Source organism: Aedes aegypti, chromosome 3, assembly GCF_002204515.2.
Source record: "Aedes aegypti strain LVP_AGWG chromosome 3, AaegL5.0 Primary Assembly, whole genome shotgun sequence".
NCBI lineage: Eukaryota > Metazoa > Arthropoda > Insecta > Diptera > Culicidae > Aedes > Aedes aegypti.
The window spans coordinates 91,824,391-91,843,242 of record NC_035109.1 but is presented as its reverse complement, the minus strand read 5'-3'; positions in this window follow the sequence as shown (position 1 = coordinate 91,843,242).

The window sequence follows — 18,852 nt, the reverse complement described above, 5'->3', positions numbered from 1 at the left end:
GCTGAACGATCTTGAGGTAGCAACGATAAAAGCTTTTCATATACTTGTTATCCTTAAGCTCAGTGCATACGTACGACGAATTACTCCGCTACAAATATTGCCCTTTTTTGCCCGCATTCAATTTCATTATTTAAAAGGAAGGGTTACTATGCCATTTTGACATGATTTCGTCATACTATCATCATCCTATTAAAATTAGACACCATAAACTAAACGCAAATTTCGCGCCGCATAAAAATCGCGCTGCGCTCGTGTGCACCGGACTTAAATGGTTTCTGCCAAAGCAACATCTGTCATTCAGACGACTAAAATCTAAAGTTTGTTATGTGATTCGTGTATAATCATTTGTTGTGGCGAAACAATGTCGTTTAAAATTGTACAAACAGTAGAACGGGCGAAACATGCCTCACCGTAATTCCGTCTTCATGGGAGGATAACGGAGTACTGCACTGGCCAAGAAAAAATGCAGTTGCAAAGCTTTCCCTTGACGAGTTTTCCGTGCCCTCACCAAAGTGGGAAAAAATTCACTCGCGCTGAAGCAGAGACAGAGTTGGAACGGATGGAATCTGTTTCAGATACGGAGGTCGACGAAGTGGTTCATTCACCATATCCTTCGAAAAAAGCCCTTCTCGAGACAAGCCGGAATGAAAACATTGTAAAGGATTTCAACGAAGTATCCGAATGAGGTCATAAGTACGGATGATGATCAAAATCAGGTATGACATTAGTCGCAGAAGCTTGGTTCTTTCAATAGGTTGATGATTCTGTTATTTCAGGCCGAAAATACGCCCACTGAAACAATCATGCTGTTTACTACTGAAGCTAACGGATCTCAAGCTGTTTGTTCTCCGGAACAAGCCCAGGATAATCAACCAAATACCAGCCCAAACGAATTCCACCAAACGCTTTTGGAGAATCAACAGATAATCGTTAATAATCAGATGAGGATTATGCTAGCCGTTGCGAAGTTGCAAGCTGGTGTCGACTATTTAATGGAATATGATATCATAAGGAATCCAGAACCAACAGATACAGCCAAGAACTTATTCGAACCAGTGGACTCGGTTGACAAGTTGAATGCCTTGGAAGAGAGTCTTAAAGAAGCCAAAGTAGTGGAGAAAAACATAGCAAGCATGGGCTTCATCTGTGGAACAGACGGCAAGGCTACTGGTACGGATTGTTGTTATAAACTGATTGACCATTTCATCACTCGGGAGTTTATGCACGCATGCTCATGGACAGGACACACAAAATTACCTGACGAGAACAACCCATCAAACTCCCAATCCGCTACGCACCCCGAAATTTGTGGAAAGGTGCCGTTGAAATTCTACGCAAATTTCCGTTCTTTGTTCTTGAAACTTGTCCGTTTGGCTGATAAGGACTTCACCGAGGTTAAGTGCGACGAGTTTTTCAAACGCGTAATGAAAAACAGTAAGGCAAGACTGAACTCAAAGTCTTCATTGAAGCATAAGAACCGCCCTAGCAACTTGCAGTACAAGCCACGTAGAGGAGAAGTTCCAAAAGTAAGCGAATCAGATAATGCTGCTATTGACGAATAGTTTAAAGTAACGTCACAACCATGTATACAAACATACATGGAAAACGTTAAGTGACTAATTGAATTTATTTTAATACCTACAATTCAAATGAATCCAGGTAAAAATAAGTGTATTTTAACTCTTACATCAAATTACATTTTTGATCCATTAACTTTACCGCAATCATATTTAAATATAATCTCCGAAATAATATTAAAATGTAATTACATATAATCAATAGCTCCGGATTTGTTGGTTTGGGATTTGAATCTCGAAAACTTATTCAAACAGCCTTATCTCCTAATTGTAAACGAACTTACATTATAGCACTGTTTCCCAACCGGTGGTTTACGGACCCCTAGAGCTTTTTGGGTCAAAGTACCCCCATTGGATAAATGCAACTCTCTTCATTTTTGACAACATTCGTGTGAAAAAAAGAGAATACCGAGAGATTTTGGGTTGAAAGTATAATCGATACACTTAATTTTGGGTAAAGTAAACTATTTAGATTTTTTTTTCTCTCTGGGAATGGAATGCGTTGTTTATGACTCGCCGATGTACCTAATGCAAGAGTTCACCTGTTTCACGTTTGAGCGATGCATTGTTTACCAAAGATCAACGATCAATGAACTCACATTTTGAATCTTTTGAATAAACATGACTGCACTGATAAGTCTAATAAATGAACTCGAGCATTTATCGTTTCACAAAAGATTGTTTTTTTTTTTTAATCAGGTGTAAGATTTTGACTGTGGACTGATTGTTTTTTCTTTTGATTTGTTTGAAAAAGGAATTTTTTGAAGTGCTTGTTTCAGAGGAATAAAAACAATTAAATAGGAATTTTGTATGGTCGGTTTAAGTATTAGTTCAGTAAATAAAGTGAAATATACAAGTTGAGTTGGCAATTTATTTATTGTTTAAAGTGTTCCAGTTGTTTGTGCATTATTGGCTGTATTGATTGGTCGGAATGAATAAAGTTTATATGTTTAATTATTCCTTAATTTAGACAAAACGGCGCCCGAGCCTGCCAAATAAATGAGATAAGTAAAAAAAAATTTAGACAAAAGTAATAAGAATAATTTGGACGATACAAAACATAAGCAATTTGTAGTGCAATAAGTGTTATAACGTGTACCGGGTAGATTTGCTTCGGAAATATTTAAAACACAATATAGAATTTTTCGAAGGTGACCAATTTTGCGAAAATAAAGCAGATTACAACTCAACTAATAATATTCCCACATAAACCAAAAGCTCTTTATTTGAAACCTTCAAGTAGACATGTTGTCACGATGAGAGGGATTCCAATAAATTGGTCAGATGAAGTTAAGTATCTAGGGCTCATGCTTGATAAGAATTTAACTTTCAAAAATCACATTGAGGGCATTCAAGCCAAATGTAATAAACATGTAAAATGTCTTTATCCCCTTATTAATAGAAAATCAAAACTTTGTCTTAAGAACAAGTTCTTGATATTCAAACAAATTTTCAGGCCAGCCATGTTGTATGCTGTACCAATATGGACTAGCTGTTGTAATACCAGGAAGAAAGCTCTGCAGAGAAATCGAAATAAAATTTTGAAAATGATTCTGAGGCTTCCTCCCTGGTATAGTACCAGTGAGTTACATAGAATATCCAATGTTGAAACATTGGAACAAATGTCAAATAAAATAATTAATAATTTCAGGCAAAAATCGTTACAATCTTCTATTGCCACGATTAATGCGTTATATGTTTAGGTTAAGTTAGGTTAAGTATATTTAAAGCGTTTTTTTTTCTCTTATAAGCAGGTGAAATCAACTCACCTGTAAAAAATCTGAACTGCTACGGCAAATGAAATGTTATATGTTGTTAACAAAATGTTAATAAAATCTTAAATTTATTTTACCAAATTAGGATGATAGTGTTGTCTAATAACACAGAACACCTAGATATAAGAAATGAATGTAATGTTTGGAATGATACTAATAAAGAAAATTAAAAAAAAAAGCAGATTACAAAAATCTGTTACTTGTCTGATGGAGGACGTCCTATACATTGAACTTAACATAAAAATTAGACATTTTATATGATTTTTTTTTTCTCTAGAACACTATGTTTTGAACTTAATTACGAGAAGGAATGTATCCCAGTGTTATTTCACTCCTATTCACATATTTGTGTACCTTGAGAAGGTGCCTTATCGCAGTTTTGCTACATATAAGACATTAGACCTGGTTAGTTCTTAGTAGGTAAGTTCCTGGAATGGGGGAGAACATACAAATTCTAATGAATGATATTGAAATTGAATACATTCAATGCTTAACAGATTTGAATAGTGATTTATTTAATACTCTACTGTTACATGATAATTTTCACTAAAGAGTATGCAGTAACAGGATGAATACAAATTTATCAGATTGGTGAATAGGGATGGCTACCATTTTACCTTTGATATCATCAATGTTGTAAAATTGTGGTGAACATTCTTCACAGTCTGAACTGTAGATATTGATACGAGTAGAGAGAAAAGGCTTCTTGAAAAAATAACCAGTTTGTTTCAGACATGAACCATGGATGTTGATAGTTTTTTCCACCTGCTGCGCCTTTTTCATTCCAACGATTTTTCCAGACTTCGTCAAGAAACATTTATTGATTCTGTCATTGCTTAACGAATAACTATTCATTTCCACTCTGGCATACTCAAGCTGTTCAGGATCATGACTTCTGTTCTCTCGAATAATTTGGTTTTTTAATGCTGGGATCTTGCATTTCGTATTTTTTCCGAAGTTTTGATTGAGGGTTATTTCATCCATTTCAGTCAATCGTTTTGCAGCCTGTGATAAAGGGTTGTTTCCTGTTCTTAGCATATGTTTGATTTGACAAAGTTTGCTTTCAAACGGGTAGGCATTAAATTCAGATAAAACTCCAAATTTTTAACATCGTCCACTAAATGGTTCAAGTTATGTACATTGCTGGTCATGTAATCTTCGCCGTAGATTTAAAAAAAAATGTCTAAATAGTGCAATAGAAGTTCGTGAGCCAAATTCAACAAATGTTGATAGTTTTTTGATGAACAAATAATAACGGCACAATAAAGTACTAAGAAATGTTCATATATGTCTGATGGCAGAACGGGCTTCAAAATTACTATTGATAAATAGTAGAAAAATGTTCTATATTCAGTACCTTTCCAGTGTGATAAGCAATCCAGGTCCCGAACAGAACGATGTATTTCTGTTGGCATTTTCATTTGTTTCAATCGTTTGGAGATTTCGGCAGTCGTCTTAGCAGTCCATTTGGCTCTGTAATTGCCCATGTTGCCATCTCTCCATCCTATCAAATGCCTTTTCATGATCCCTAAGTCAATCAAGTGGAGAGAATCGCCAACTGGAAAGTCATCGATCATGTTCAAAGGTAATCTCAGCAAAGGTGAATCTGTCTTATGATGATATCCATACACTTTATCACGGAATCCACTGTCAGTTCGCAAATCTGACCGAATTTGAGCGTAATAGTTGCAGTGAGATATGTGGGAATATTCTCCTTCAACCGTGCACTTTTGACAACCATTCTGTGCGTTAAAGTTTGCAACTCCCATGATACAAAAAAAAATAGAAAAAATATTTAATTCCGAGCGAAAAACCAATGTGATTAAAACTATAGTCAGCAAAAAAAGTTAGTATCAAAATCTGTTTTTTTTTCTTCTTTTTACCAGAAGCTGAGCCAAACATGAGCATTTTGCTAGGAAAAGCAGCATTTGATCACTATTTTTTGTCACTGAATTTGCATTATACTATAACATTGTAATAATTAACATAATGTCTTTACCTTTCACAAATGATCTAGCGGGAGAGTCACATATAATACATCTCACAGAGACAGAAATTTTGTGACCATTTACCGTGATTCCGTTCTTATCAACATCCTCCATTTCATTAACGAACGGTGATAAAAACTCGATAATATCAGCAGGCTTGCGTTTTCCTGAATAGATTCCAATTATCATTGGATTTATTTGAGGCATTTCATAGATGCTGAATAAAATTGGCCAAAATTCGTCCTTCGAGTTTTTATAAATAGTCCATCAATATTTATTTTTAGTGACAAACTCACTGGTCGCGAGATATCAGAACAAACCTTTTCAATGCTATATTTCAGTCCATGGTGCCAATATTGTCCTTCCGTTGCATTTTGTATCGAAACACTGTGTGGAGTCCTCATAAGAGTACGAGGATCTCGTGGAAGCACGTCTGATAGCCGCTTGTTGAGAATTACTAACAGTTCTTTTAAAGCGTTGTGTTTAATATTAAAAGTGACAGCCCAGGTACGAAGAGCATTCAGCAAATCAATATTTTGCATCATATCTGTGCAGAATAGATCTTGTTCCTCATTCTCGAAACTACTTGCGCTTTCTTCATCAATGTGGACACTATGCTCTTCAAAATCCGGGTATTCTCGATTGTCATTGATCTGAACAGTAATCGAATTTTCCAAATGATTGTCTGTTCTGTTCACTTTAATTTCCATGGATGATTCGGCGGCAACAGATGATGGTTCCAAGGAATTGAAATAATCGGGACCGTCTTCAAACTGATGCACTGTTTTTGATAACATATTCAACCGGTGAGGGGTCGTCAAAACGCCATTGTATATACGCAAAAAATTTTGCCTTACTTTTCTCTTGAAACTACCACTCGTTTTTATTTTCTGAAACATTTTATCATTGTTGTAATAAACAAACATAACGGTTGTTTATCATTGCTTTTCATGAAAGCATAGAACGCTGCGATAAATTTTATTTCAAAACCATGCATTGATTGCTTTTAATATTTGTCTACAAAAGGTTTCAAAAATAGTCACAAAGCAAGAGAATAAGGAAGATCATATATCGTCAAAAAATGTCGTTAGTAGAGTGAACAGCATACTCAATGCTCTATTAAAACCCTTATAAATTAGCACAAATGCTGAAAGGTTATTGAATTGTTACTTGGGAGGCTTCTATTACGAGCAATGGACAAATTTGAGTTTTTAATTCTCACGATTGATCATGCTTTCATTTTTTTCCTGCATTTCTCAATCCAGACAATTTCTTTAAAATGGTCATTGAAGCTAAACCATTTAGAACAGTGCGAATCCGAGTTAGTCTGTATTCTTTGTGATAATACTTTGATTTAATTTGGAGCGTTTCTCCCACACAACAAAAACATTAGTAATATCGACCGACGTAAACTTCAGCTATATACTAAAATTTGAACGTGGTCTCATTCGATCATATCCAATTTTCTACAATATTCCGCTCCAAATGTAAATGACCGACATCGATGTAAATGCCAACTAACCCCTCTTAACCAACAACACACAACTTGTTTCAAATTATCAATTTATCTTCGAATTGGTGAGATGACCGAGAGGGAACAGTCTTGGCTCTCACTCGCTGGATCGAAGTTCAAATCCCGTTCATATTTTACTTGTCTTTTGCTCATTTTTCAAACCGGTTCTATCGATTGTTAGAGCAATTTTCAAATGCCTTCTGTTAGTTTTTGTACGTTAGAGAGATAGAATTGTATTTGAGACAAGAATGATGTTAACCTAAAGTGATGTGATCTATCAGTAGTGTACACTGCCCGTCATAAATACGGAATTGCTTGATAAAGTATTGCAACACTCAGCTGAATATTGAATCGCCCTGAAAATTTGTTGCATCACCTCAAAACAGGAACATTCATGATGCTATATCCTGAGATGCTGACGATCTGCAGTGGTGCGGTCTTCAGCAAAGTTGTTCGGCAGATCAAGAATGTTTGGATGAGTTTTGCTTGAAATTTAGCCGCTATGCGGCACTAGTGAGCATGTAAAATTGAGAATTTTGTGCAAGTTCTGCTGCTAGGTGGTGCTAGTATGCATGTAAAATTTAGCATTTTAAGTAAGTTCTATCTCGTGATCCATATGAGATAGAATGTTCAAGCCTTGGGCAAAGTTATTCAGAATGTCAAGGACATCCGGAAGACAGATAATATTATTCAAAATTTTGCCGTTAGGTGGCGCTAGTGAGCAGATATAAATGAGTATTTATCCTATCGTCCAGATGAGATTCGAGTCTTATCGAAAGTTCGAGTCTTCGACAAAGCGAATTATACGGTCAAGGACATCCGAAATACAAACAGTTTGGTTCTAAATTTTGCCGCAAAGTGAGCAGGTGAAATTGAGCATTCTTAACAAGTTTTATTTTTTTGATCCAAATGAGATAGAAATATCAATTCTTCGGCAATGTTGTTTAGAAAGTCAAGGACATCCGAAAAGCAAACCATTGGGTTCCTAATTTTGCCGTTAGCATATTTTATCAAATTAATTCTGTCTTGGGAACCAGATGAGATTGAAGGTTTGAGTCTTCGGAAAAGTAGTTCAGAAAGTCAAGGGAATCCGGAAAACAGATGGATTTATATATTTTTAACTTCATACAAGTTCTATCAAAAAAAAAATTGATAAGAAATAATGTTCAAGTTTTTGGAAAAGTTGTTCAGCAGGTCAAGGAAATCTGAAAGGCAAACAGTTTAGTTAATATATTTGTCACTAGATGGCGGTAGTGAACATGTTGAATTGAGAATATTAAGCTAATTCTGTATTAAGTTCCTGATGAAATAGCAAATTCGAGTCTTCGACAAAGTTGTCCAGACAATCAAAGAAATCCGAACTTCAAACAGTTTGATTCGTTATTCTCCCGATTGGTGGCGCTAGTGAGCATGTAAAATTTAGCATCTTGAGCTTGAAATTCAAGGGATGATCCCGTTAAAAAACACATAATCAGTGTTACTGAGGTCCGAGGTTGCCACGAAAACCAACTTTCACTCTAGTTCCTAAACTCTTTGTCGAGATATGGAACATCAAGTTATGGAAGGTTGATTGTTATTAAATCTCATGATTTAATAGAGGAGAATGTCCAGAACGTAGGTCAGAAAGCCAAGTGCATTTGAAAGTATAAGTGATGAAGGTCAGAATCTATCATATTAAAGTGATTAAGGTCTGATCCGTTGCATATACAAGTGTTTCAGATCTGATTCATTTTTTAAGGATTCAGGTATGTTTTATTTTATGTAGAAGTGATTCATACCTGGTGTACATTCGAATTTTTTAATCCGAACCTCTTCATATCCAAGTGATTCATGAGATTTACTTCAAACCCAAGTGATTAATGTCTGAAATAAATCATGTCAGATGCACTTCATGTTCAAGTGACTCAAAACTGATTCACTTCATATTTAAGAGATTTAGGTTTGGTTCGTTCCATATCCAAGTGATTCACGTCAGATTCAGTTCATTGTCATTTGATTAAGGATTGATTCACTTCATATGCAAATTATTCATTCCTGATACACTTCATATTCAACTGTTCAGGTTTTGAGTCACTTAATATTCAATGATTTTGAGTGAATCATGTCTGGTACACTTCATTTTCAAAGTGTTTCAAGTTTGATTCAATTTATGTTCAAGTAATTCAGATTTGATTCTCTTCATATATCAATGGATCAGGACAGATTCACTTCATATTCAAGTGATAAACCTTAGATTCGCTCTATATTGTAAGTGATTCGTGTAGGATTCATCGCACATCAATATGGTTCACTATATAGGTCTGAATTATTTCATATTCAAGTTATTCAGGTCTGATTCATTTCAAGTTTAAGTTATTCATATTTGGTTAACTGCATTTTTTCGTGTATAATTGCCTTCATTTCTAAGCAGTTCAAGATTGATGCACTTAATTTTCTTATGATTCAGGTCTGATTCACTTCATGTTCAAATAATTTAAGACTGATTCACTTAATTTTCAAAAGATTCTGGATCGGTCTACTTTATTTTTAACAAATCACGTCAGATTCATCTCATATTTAAGTGATTCAGGAATTACATCATATTCAAGCGATTCAGGTTTAATTCACTTCATATTCCAGTAATTCAGTCCTGATTTGCTTCATTTTGTAGTGATTCTGGTTTAAATCATTGGATATTCAAGCCTCCTATTTTCTATTTTATCTGGATCAGAAGATTTAACTCGCTTGAAATCCTCAATTTTATTTGCCCACTAGTGACACCGAATCGATTTTTTTAATTAAAGGATGTGCTTTCCGGATGTTCTTGACTCGAGGTTTCTATCTCATGTGGATCACAAGACGGCCTTGCTTCAAATGCTCAATTGCACATGCTTACTAGCGCTACCTAGCGGCAGAACTAAATCGGTTGCTTCCGGACGTCTTTGACTTTCAACACAACTTTGTCGAAGACTCAAACTTTATATATTGAGGTTGATACTTATTTTATATGCTTACTGGCACAATTTTGGCGCTAAATTGCGCATCACACTGTCTGTCTTCCGAATACCCTTGACTGAAGTTGAATACCTCAACTTTCGCGAAGACTCATCATTTGTGGATCACAATTTTACATGCTCACTAGCACCACCTTGTGGCAAAATTTCGAACCAAGCTGTTTGCTTTTCGGATGTTCTTGGTCCGCTGAATAACTTTGCTGAAGATCAATTATTTGTAAATCATAAGGATCTCGAGAAATAGCAAAAAAAATACCTATTTTTTGGGAATGCCAAACTTTTTGGGGGATGATTCAATATTCAACTGGGTGTTGCAATACTAATTTCAGTGAGTCTGTATTTATGACGGCTAGTGTATGTAGAGGTATACAAAAAATGATGTTACAAATTTTAAAATAATGCAGAAATACCAAAATATGTCTGAAATATGAGCTTACCATAATGGAAACCCTAGCAAAGCTTGAGATCATATTGAAAACTAATTTTTATGTTGTGTTGTTGCGGAATTTGATAACTCAGTTTGTTGTCATTTTGGTCGTTTTAAAGGTTAAAATATCAAAACTGAGAGCAGGAAAATGTTCCAATGAAATCAAATTGTAAACTATTTTTGCTGTCAGTGAAAGCAAATTGAAAACAGTTTGAGTTCCATTGAGAGCAAATTAAGAACTCCTTGAGATACACTTCGAGTTTGACAACATCATACATTTTGGGGTTTGATAACAGAGTTATCAATTGTGGGCTTCGTGGCCGTACGGTTAGCGGCGTCGGTCGTTTAGGCGTATTGTGAGTGCCACGAAGCGTGGGTTCGATTCCCGCTCCAGTCGGCGGAAACTTTTCGTCAAATGAAAAATTCATCACTGCACAGTGGTCTAGGAATCAGTTTTACGCGGAAAGATGCATTTTGAGCTTGAGAATGAAACATTAGATGAAAACGGTCATCACAACGACTTTTTTAGAACTTAAGAAAATGCAAATTTACATGCAAAAATATTGATGATATCAATTTTAGATCAAAAGTTATTGACGTTTTTCTGCTAAAAATCCTTTGTTTTTCAGGGCATTTCATAAGAGTTACAAAAATAACACATCTGTAATTTTTTGATATAATATACAATTTTATTTTGTTTTTTTTTTTTTTAATTCTGCCAAAAGATATTTTTTATGTTTGCCCCAATCAGAGATATTCTCAATCAAAGTAGGCATGTTTTTGTGAGAAAAACAACAAAAACTCCCTAATAAAAGAAGATAGCGTTTTTTGTCACTTACCAAATTACGCATTTTCCAAAGCTCTAAAAGTTTTTCACAGACTACTTTGATGAGATATTTGAATTGAAAACGCTAGAGCCAGAAAACCAGCTCTATTCGGACCACCGTAGGAAAAAAGCTCTAAATCGGTCAATTTAAAAGATGAAGGGGGCCTTCCTTAGCCGAGTGGTTAGAGTCCGCGGCTACAAAGCAAAGCCATGCTGAAGGTGCCTGAGTTCGATTCCCGGTCGGTCCAGGATCTCTTCGTAATGGAAATTTCCTTGACTTCCCTGGGCATAGAGTATCATCGTATCTGCCACACGATATACAAATGCAAAAAATGGCAACTTTGGCAAAGAAAGCTCTCAGTTAATAACTGTGGAAGTGCTCGTAAGAACACTAAGCTGAGAAGCAGGCTCTGTCGTAATGAGGACGTTAATGCCAAGAAGAAGAAGAAAAGATACAAAAAAACCTTTTTTGGCAAAGTTGCTTGAAACTGAATGGTCTACAACTTTGTTGAAGTATGTATAAAAACAATTCTACAAATAAGAAAGTTAGTTTCACCATTATAACACATGAATATTGCTAGTATTCAATCTACGAAGTATACCGTAACTACGCCAACGCTAACTTATCTACGGTCTTCTTTTGTTGTCTTTTCTTCCCGCTTGAAGTTGAGTTGAAAAACACAATAGGCCCAAAATTTGAGTTCAAACCAAAAGTTGTGACATAATCTCAAGAACCATAGAAAAATATTTTTTGAACTTAAATCAAAGAAAAACAGTTGAATATTGAGTAAACATGTGTTTCTGGTGCAACTAGAGTTGTCATGTCTATTACGACTTACATCACCCGACGGCGTTTGAAAAAAAAAGTTCGTAGACATAAAAGTCTAATTGGACAAATTGAGATGTAAAATTTTGAAAAATGATGATGGTGGCCTTTGATTCCCCGACTCCTAATACGCTAGACTGGGCGCGTTAACCATCTACGCCACAGAACGGGTAACGATTCTGCAGCGCCGTCGACCAACCTGAAACCAAAGTCCGTCACGACCCCACATTTTCCTTCTGAACTCTGCATCTCCTTCGGCTCTCTTAGATGCCCAATTCGATTCTCCTAAGCGTGCCTACGAACAACAGTGAGAGATTTTATTTTTAGCGTCGCACTGAGACAAATGTCGAATAGGATTTGTATAGTATTTCTTTGGAGAATATACATGATTTTCTATGGATATTGTCAACTTGACCGGCTAGCATATATGTATTTATACATAACGTATAGTAAGTTCGAGTAATATCATTTGGATACTTTTTGCCACACAGAAGCTAACCAATATTACTCCCATGTCACGTTTCCCATCCGTAATACTTTGTGTGAACCGACACGTTTACCAACCATAAAGCCATCTGTCCAGCACTGTACTCTTTGAGGCATGTCACAGGTAGTGCATAATCCCTTTTAGATCAATTTTAATCACACTTAAGGTAATCTATTGAGGAAAATTGAAAAGCTTCTAACAAACATGTCTTCCTCCATTCATCGCCATTCAAATGAAACGACATTGCAGGATTGCATCGCACTGACATGAGAAATACATTTCGCACTGCAAGTTATAAATCCCCTAGCCTTAACTGTTCCGTTTTATGAATGCAGACAAATTCACTAAACTAGATCGACATCTACCAACTCTGCACATACATACTTTTCTCTCTCTCAAACGACCCATAAACCCAAGACAAGTGCTGCTTCCAATTTACTCCATCCCGAAAGAAATCTAGGAAACAATCTTAACTACAGTGTGCAAGTTCAGTGCAGTCAGTGCAGCTGTTGAAGAGCTTCCATTCCCCAGATGCCGATCCGAGAAATGAGACGAGAGCTGGAGAGCATCGAATACCTTCTTTCTGCCAAATTGCGCCCTGCATTCATTATTCGACTCTAACTGGAGCTGTTCCCCAGCAGAAAGCAACATCAGACATCGAGATTTACGGATTTTTGCATCTAGCTAACGAAATATCTCCCTCATTTGGGGGACTTTAGGATAGGAGCGTGCTATGGTTTGAGGGAAGCATCTCCTTTATTCGTTTTCATACGGAATCCCAACTGCATTTCGTAACGAGATTGCTGCTGATTTGAACATGCGTATCTTGGGTGCAATCTCCTCTGCTCTGCTCGGTCCGCCTGAATGCACGAAAAAGGGTACAATCCGTCCGAAATGAGGATGATCCTTGAGTTGGCAAGATGAATCACCACAAAAATGCTACGCTCCAGCTGCTCGATACTCGTCTTTTCCGGTCGAAATTGCATACAAACTTCCATCTTTGGATCGAAACATCATCATCTCTTGAGAAAGCTAACGACCATTGGAAAACTTGACTGGGGTTCTTCGGTTACCTATTCCCGTCATAATATTTTAGCCGTTCAAAAGTTTGATGCAGTAATTTTTCCCCACCGGTGCAAGTCAGTGGTCGAAGATGGAGTTTCAAATATCTTGCTCCCCAGAAAGCTTGTGAAATCTTCACGCCTTCGAGGGTCGAATGGGCATTGAGTTCTTTTCAGCCTTTCAAATCTACCGGGAAAGATGATATTTTCCCAGCCTTACTGCAACAAGGAAAAGAGACGCTTTGTCCGCTCTTAACCGAAATATTCAAAGCAAGTGTTGCGCTTTCATATATTCCAAAAGCGTGGCAAAAGGTTCGAGTTGTCTTCATTCCAAAAGCTGGAAGAAAGGATAAAACAACTCCCAAAGCCTTTAGACCTATAAGCCTTTCCTCTGTTCTTTTAAAGACAATGGAAAAAATAATTGATGACTTCATCAAGTCAACAAGTTTAATAGAAATGCCTCTTTGTAAATACCAATTTGCGTATCAATCAGGTAAATCTACCATTACGGCGCTGCAGTCGCTGGTAAATAAAATCGAGAAATCTCTTGAAGCCAAAGAAATAGCCGTGGTTGCTTTTCGCGATATTGAAGGAGCATTCGATAATGCATCCTATAGCTCTATGAGTTCAGCCATGGAAGCAAGGGGCTTGGATAAAAGGGTTATGACCTTGCTCAAGGGTCGCACAATTTCTGCTGATCTAGGAGGTGCGCAAATATCTTTAAGATCTACGAAGGGATGTCCTCAAGGAGGAGTGTTATCGCCCTTACTGTGGTCTCTTGTAGTAGACGAACTCCTTAGAAATTTAATAGATCAAGGTTTTGAGCTAATTGGATATGCCGACGATGTGGCCATCTTAGTTCGTGGAAAGTTTGATAACACGATTTCCGATCGGTTGCAAACTGCGTTAAACATTACTCTCAAATGGTGTAGGAAAGAGGGGTTAAACGTAAACCCTTCAAAAACTACTATCGTGCCTTTTACCAGAAGGAAAAAGGTAAAGCTTATACAGCCTTCTTTGAATGGAGTTCACATTCAATTTTCGGAAGAAGTTAAACACCTTGGTGTTACTTTGGATAAGAAATTGAACTGGAACTCTCATCTGAGCAAGGTCATAAGTAAGGGTACTAATGCCCTATGGGTCTGCAATAAAGCCCTAGGAAAAACTTGAGGACTGTGACCTAATATGGTAAACTGGATTTATTCAGCAATAGTCCTACCAAAAATTAGTTATGCTTCACTTGTATGGTGGCCCAAGACAAATGAGGTAATCGCTCAGAAGAAGCTGGCTAAGTTGCAGAGACTTGCTTGTATATCAATGACAGGGGCAATGAAAAGTACACCATCGGTTGCCTTGGATGCCCTTCTTAATATACTGCCGCTGCATCAATTCATTAAACTGCAAGCTGCAAAAAATGCCTTGCAGTTTATTCGTTATAATAAAATACTAGATGGTGATTTGATTGGTCACATGAAAATCATCAAGGAATTCAATTTGAATTCAGATAACAAAACAATAGAAGATTGGATGACAACGAAGACCCTTTAAAGTGGTTAAACCAAGCCGCTATACTTGGGATTCTGGTGGGCCAAGTTTACGTGCAGGTTCTATTGTGTTTTATACCGACGGGTCAAAGATGGGCGACAATACCGGAGCTGGAGTTTTCGGCCCTGGTATCAGCAAGGTAATCGCTATGGGGCGCAGTTAGAGTGTCCATCCCGGGACATCCCGGGACAAAAAATCCCGGGATTTGACAAATTTCGGGATTTCCCGTTTCCCGGGATTTTATGTCTGACATCCCGGGAATCCCGGGATTCCCGAAATGTACGTAGAATTTGATGAAAACCACTAAATTTCAATGAAAAAAAATGACATTTTTCATCACTATTATTCTTATTTTATAAAGTAGTAAAGCATAATGAAAAAATAATAAATGAGTAATTATTTTCATGAAAAGATCAATTTACCAAGTAAGAAACACATACTTTTATTTGTCTAGTTGGAAAGTTTTAATGCTTTTTTTCAACATAAGTCGTTTTTATAAGCCTATGCTGAGATAAAAAATTTGAAAGTACACCTAAACTGCTGCAAATCAAAAGTCAGTACCATCTGTAAAAAGTAGGCATTGAGAAAATTGACTGAGAAGTTTTCAACCTCGTTTTCCATACAAATATTCAAAAAAATTCAGGAGATTGGAACATGTTTCGATTTCAATGAAACTTTCATAATTTGGTTTTTACTCCGTTACCTTTCCAAGAAAAATTTAAAGATGGTAATAATTCATTTTTGTATTACACGATGCGAAAATCTGCAGTGGGACTGACATGCGTTTACTTTTCATTATGGGACAATTCGACTTGGCGTTTTTCCTAATTTTACTGAATAAAAAGTGATTTCTCGTTAGTGCAGCTGAAAGATCATTAGAAGATATAATGAAAACTGATATCAACTCAATTTTGACCAAAATGCAGACTGTCTAGCGATTCACGGCAGTAAACTTCAGTCAATAATTTTCAGTAATTAACCTTTAGCATGATCTACAATACCTTCGATGATCTTTAATCGTTTCTTTTGTTCTAAAGTTTTTATGACTTTTCAAGTGTTTGAAGCAAATTGCTTTAAAATGTTGACTTAAGTTTTTATCATACTTCCATTCATAAGTTTTATAGAGAATTTGAAAAAATCCATAGCAAACCCGTAATTAGTCAAGCTAAGTTATGATTTTTGTTAGATTATTTCATCAGAATAAGAATGTCTTATCTAAAATGTGATTTGCTATAATTTTATATTATTTTGAAAAGTTACATTATCTGTCTATGTCATTGAAAAAAAAATGTATTAATAAATTTGTACATCCGTTTCAACCGAAATGCTACCTTTATTGAAAATTTGATAAATCCCGGGATCCCGGGATTTCCCGGGACAAGCATAGATTTTTGTCCCGAATCCCGGGACGAGCAAAATGGCCGGGAAATGGACACTCTAGGCGCAGTCCCACTGTGTTCCAAGCTGAAATACAAGCCATCATTGACTGTACAAATGTTTGTCTCAAAAGAAACTATAGGTTTGCAAAGATCTGTATTTTCTCAGACAGTCAAGCAGCTTTGAATGCACTGAAGGCATTCACATGTAGATCAAAGTTAGTGTGGGAATGCATTCTTTCTTTGAAGCAATTGGCCAGTAGGAACGAAGTTACATTGTACTGGGTGCCCGGCCATTGTGGAATTGAGGGGAATGAAATCGCCGACAATCTAGCAAGACAGGGTGCAGCTTCGAGCTTTGTCGGCCCTGAACCGTTCTGTGGTATTCCTGAGTGCACTCTCAGGATGAAACTGAAAAATTGGGAAATGTCCATGGTAGAATCCAATTGGAACGCCACGGATAGCAAGCGAAAAGATTCATAAAACCCAGTCTAGCTAAAGCCCGGGCTATACTGAATCTTAATAAAGGAAATCTTAGGGTAATAACTGGCCTGATGACCGGTCACTGCCCAAGTAGGTATTATCTTAAAAATATAGGAAAAATACAATCCTCTCAGTGTCGTTTTTGTCAAGCTGAAGACGAAACTGCTGAGCATTTACTCTGCAACTGCGGAGCATTGCTTAATCAAAGAACGTTAACATATGGAAGAGGGTTATTAGAGCCCTTGGAAATTTGGCAAGGTAGTCCTAATAGGGTAATAGACTTTATAAGACGAGTTGTGCCCAGTTGGGACAGTGTGACACATCAACCAATGTCTATCACATCTCAATTGTGAAAGGATATTTGATGAGCACCAAATAAAATATGGGTCATACCACAATATTCCTAAATAATGGAAGCAGTGGTTTAAAGGCTCTACAGATGAGGGAAAAAAAAATCTTGCTCCCCGATTATGCACCCCACACACGCTCAGACCGTTGGACCAACATTGCCTCCGCCACCAAGTTAGTCAAACCAATTAATGTATTGCTTTCGGTTGAATAAACATTGTGTAACTAACTTTCTTATTTCTCGAAGTTATATTATACATGCTTCAGCAAAGTTGTAGACCATTAAATTTCAAGCAACTTTGCCAAAAAAAGTTTTTTTGTTCTAGAGTTTATGAAACACTTTTAGAGCTTCAAAAAATGCGTAATTTTGAGAGTGAAGAAACTCGCTATCTCCTTCCGTTTGAGAAAAAACATGCCTACTTCGATTGAGAATAGTAACAATATCACACAAATCATATAATCAACTTTTTTATTTGCAAAAATACTGGTATATACTCTTAGGCAAAGCAGTAGAACTTGAAATTTTGATCAACTTTGAAAAAAAAGTTTTTCTGTAGCTCAAAATTTGACCAATCTAGAGCATTTTTTCCTAATTATCACAAGGTGGTCCAACAAAAATAAGTTTTTCAACCCTAGTTTTTTTAATATTAGTTTCTGGAGTTCTGTTTGATCTATCGACCTTGACGCTTGCTCCTACGGGGGCGAGCGACGGAGGCAGGATCAAACATGTCGTGCGTCGGTCTAGTAAGTGAAAAAGTGGCGTGATCGGTTAGTTTTTTTTGATAATTTGACCTTGACGCTTGCTGCTGGGCAGTGCGTCAAGAAAGCCAAGTTTTTTTTTCCTTTTTGGGTCGCGCGCAAACGAGTGAGGCTGAGAGTGGATTGTGGCTGCACAGTGAAGGATAAAGGATCAATTGGTGAGCTCGTTTCATGCTACTATTTCTTATCTATAAAATATGTATATGCACATTTATTCGTTACACTTGTGGGACGTAAATATGAATTTTCAACAAACTATGAATTGTTCGTCACTGTGAGTGTCGACACAAACTCTGATTCATGAATTATTTATGTTTCACATTTTTTTTATTTTCAGAACACCCCTTTTAACCTTTATTTTTGTAATTAAAAAAAAAAAAAACTTTGAATGGTTCGACACTACAAGTGTAGACTTGCGAAAAGTTCACTTTATTCAAAAAACTTTGGATGGTTCGCCACTGTAAGTATCGGCATAAGAATAAGAGTGTTCTATGATGTTCCACCCAATCAAGTTTTTTGTTTCTTTTCAAATAAGTAAAATATAATAACACATGCTTTCGTCCTGACAGCTGTAGGAATGTTACATTTAGGTATTTGTTCAACAAACTTTGAATGGTTCGTCATCTCAAGTGTCGGCATAATTTTCCACTACATAGAAATTGTTCATATCAAATGAAAATATTATATTTACAAATAAGCTATATACATGCTCACAAATCATTATTTATCATGGTCTAATCGCTTATCAAAGTGAATCCTGTGACCCAACGATTCTTCCCATTAACAAACATCCCTCCCAGTAACCTTTGTGGAGATGCTGAGGCAAACACGGGCTCCAAATAGCAAAGGTTACACACTAACATTCCTT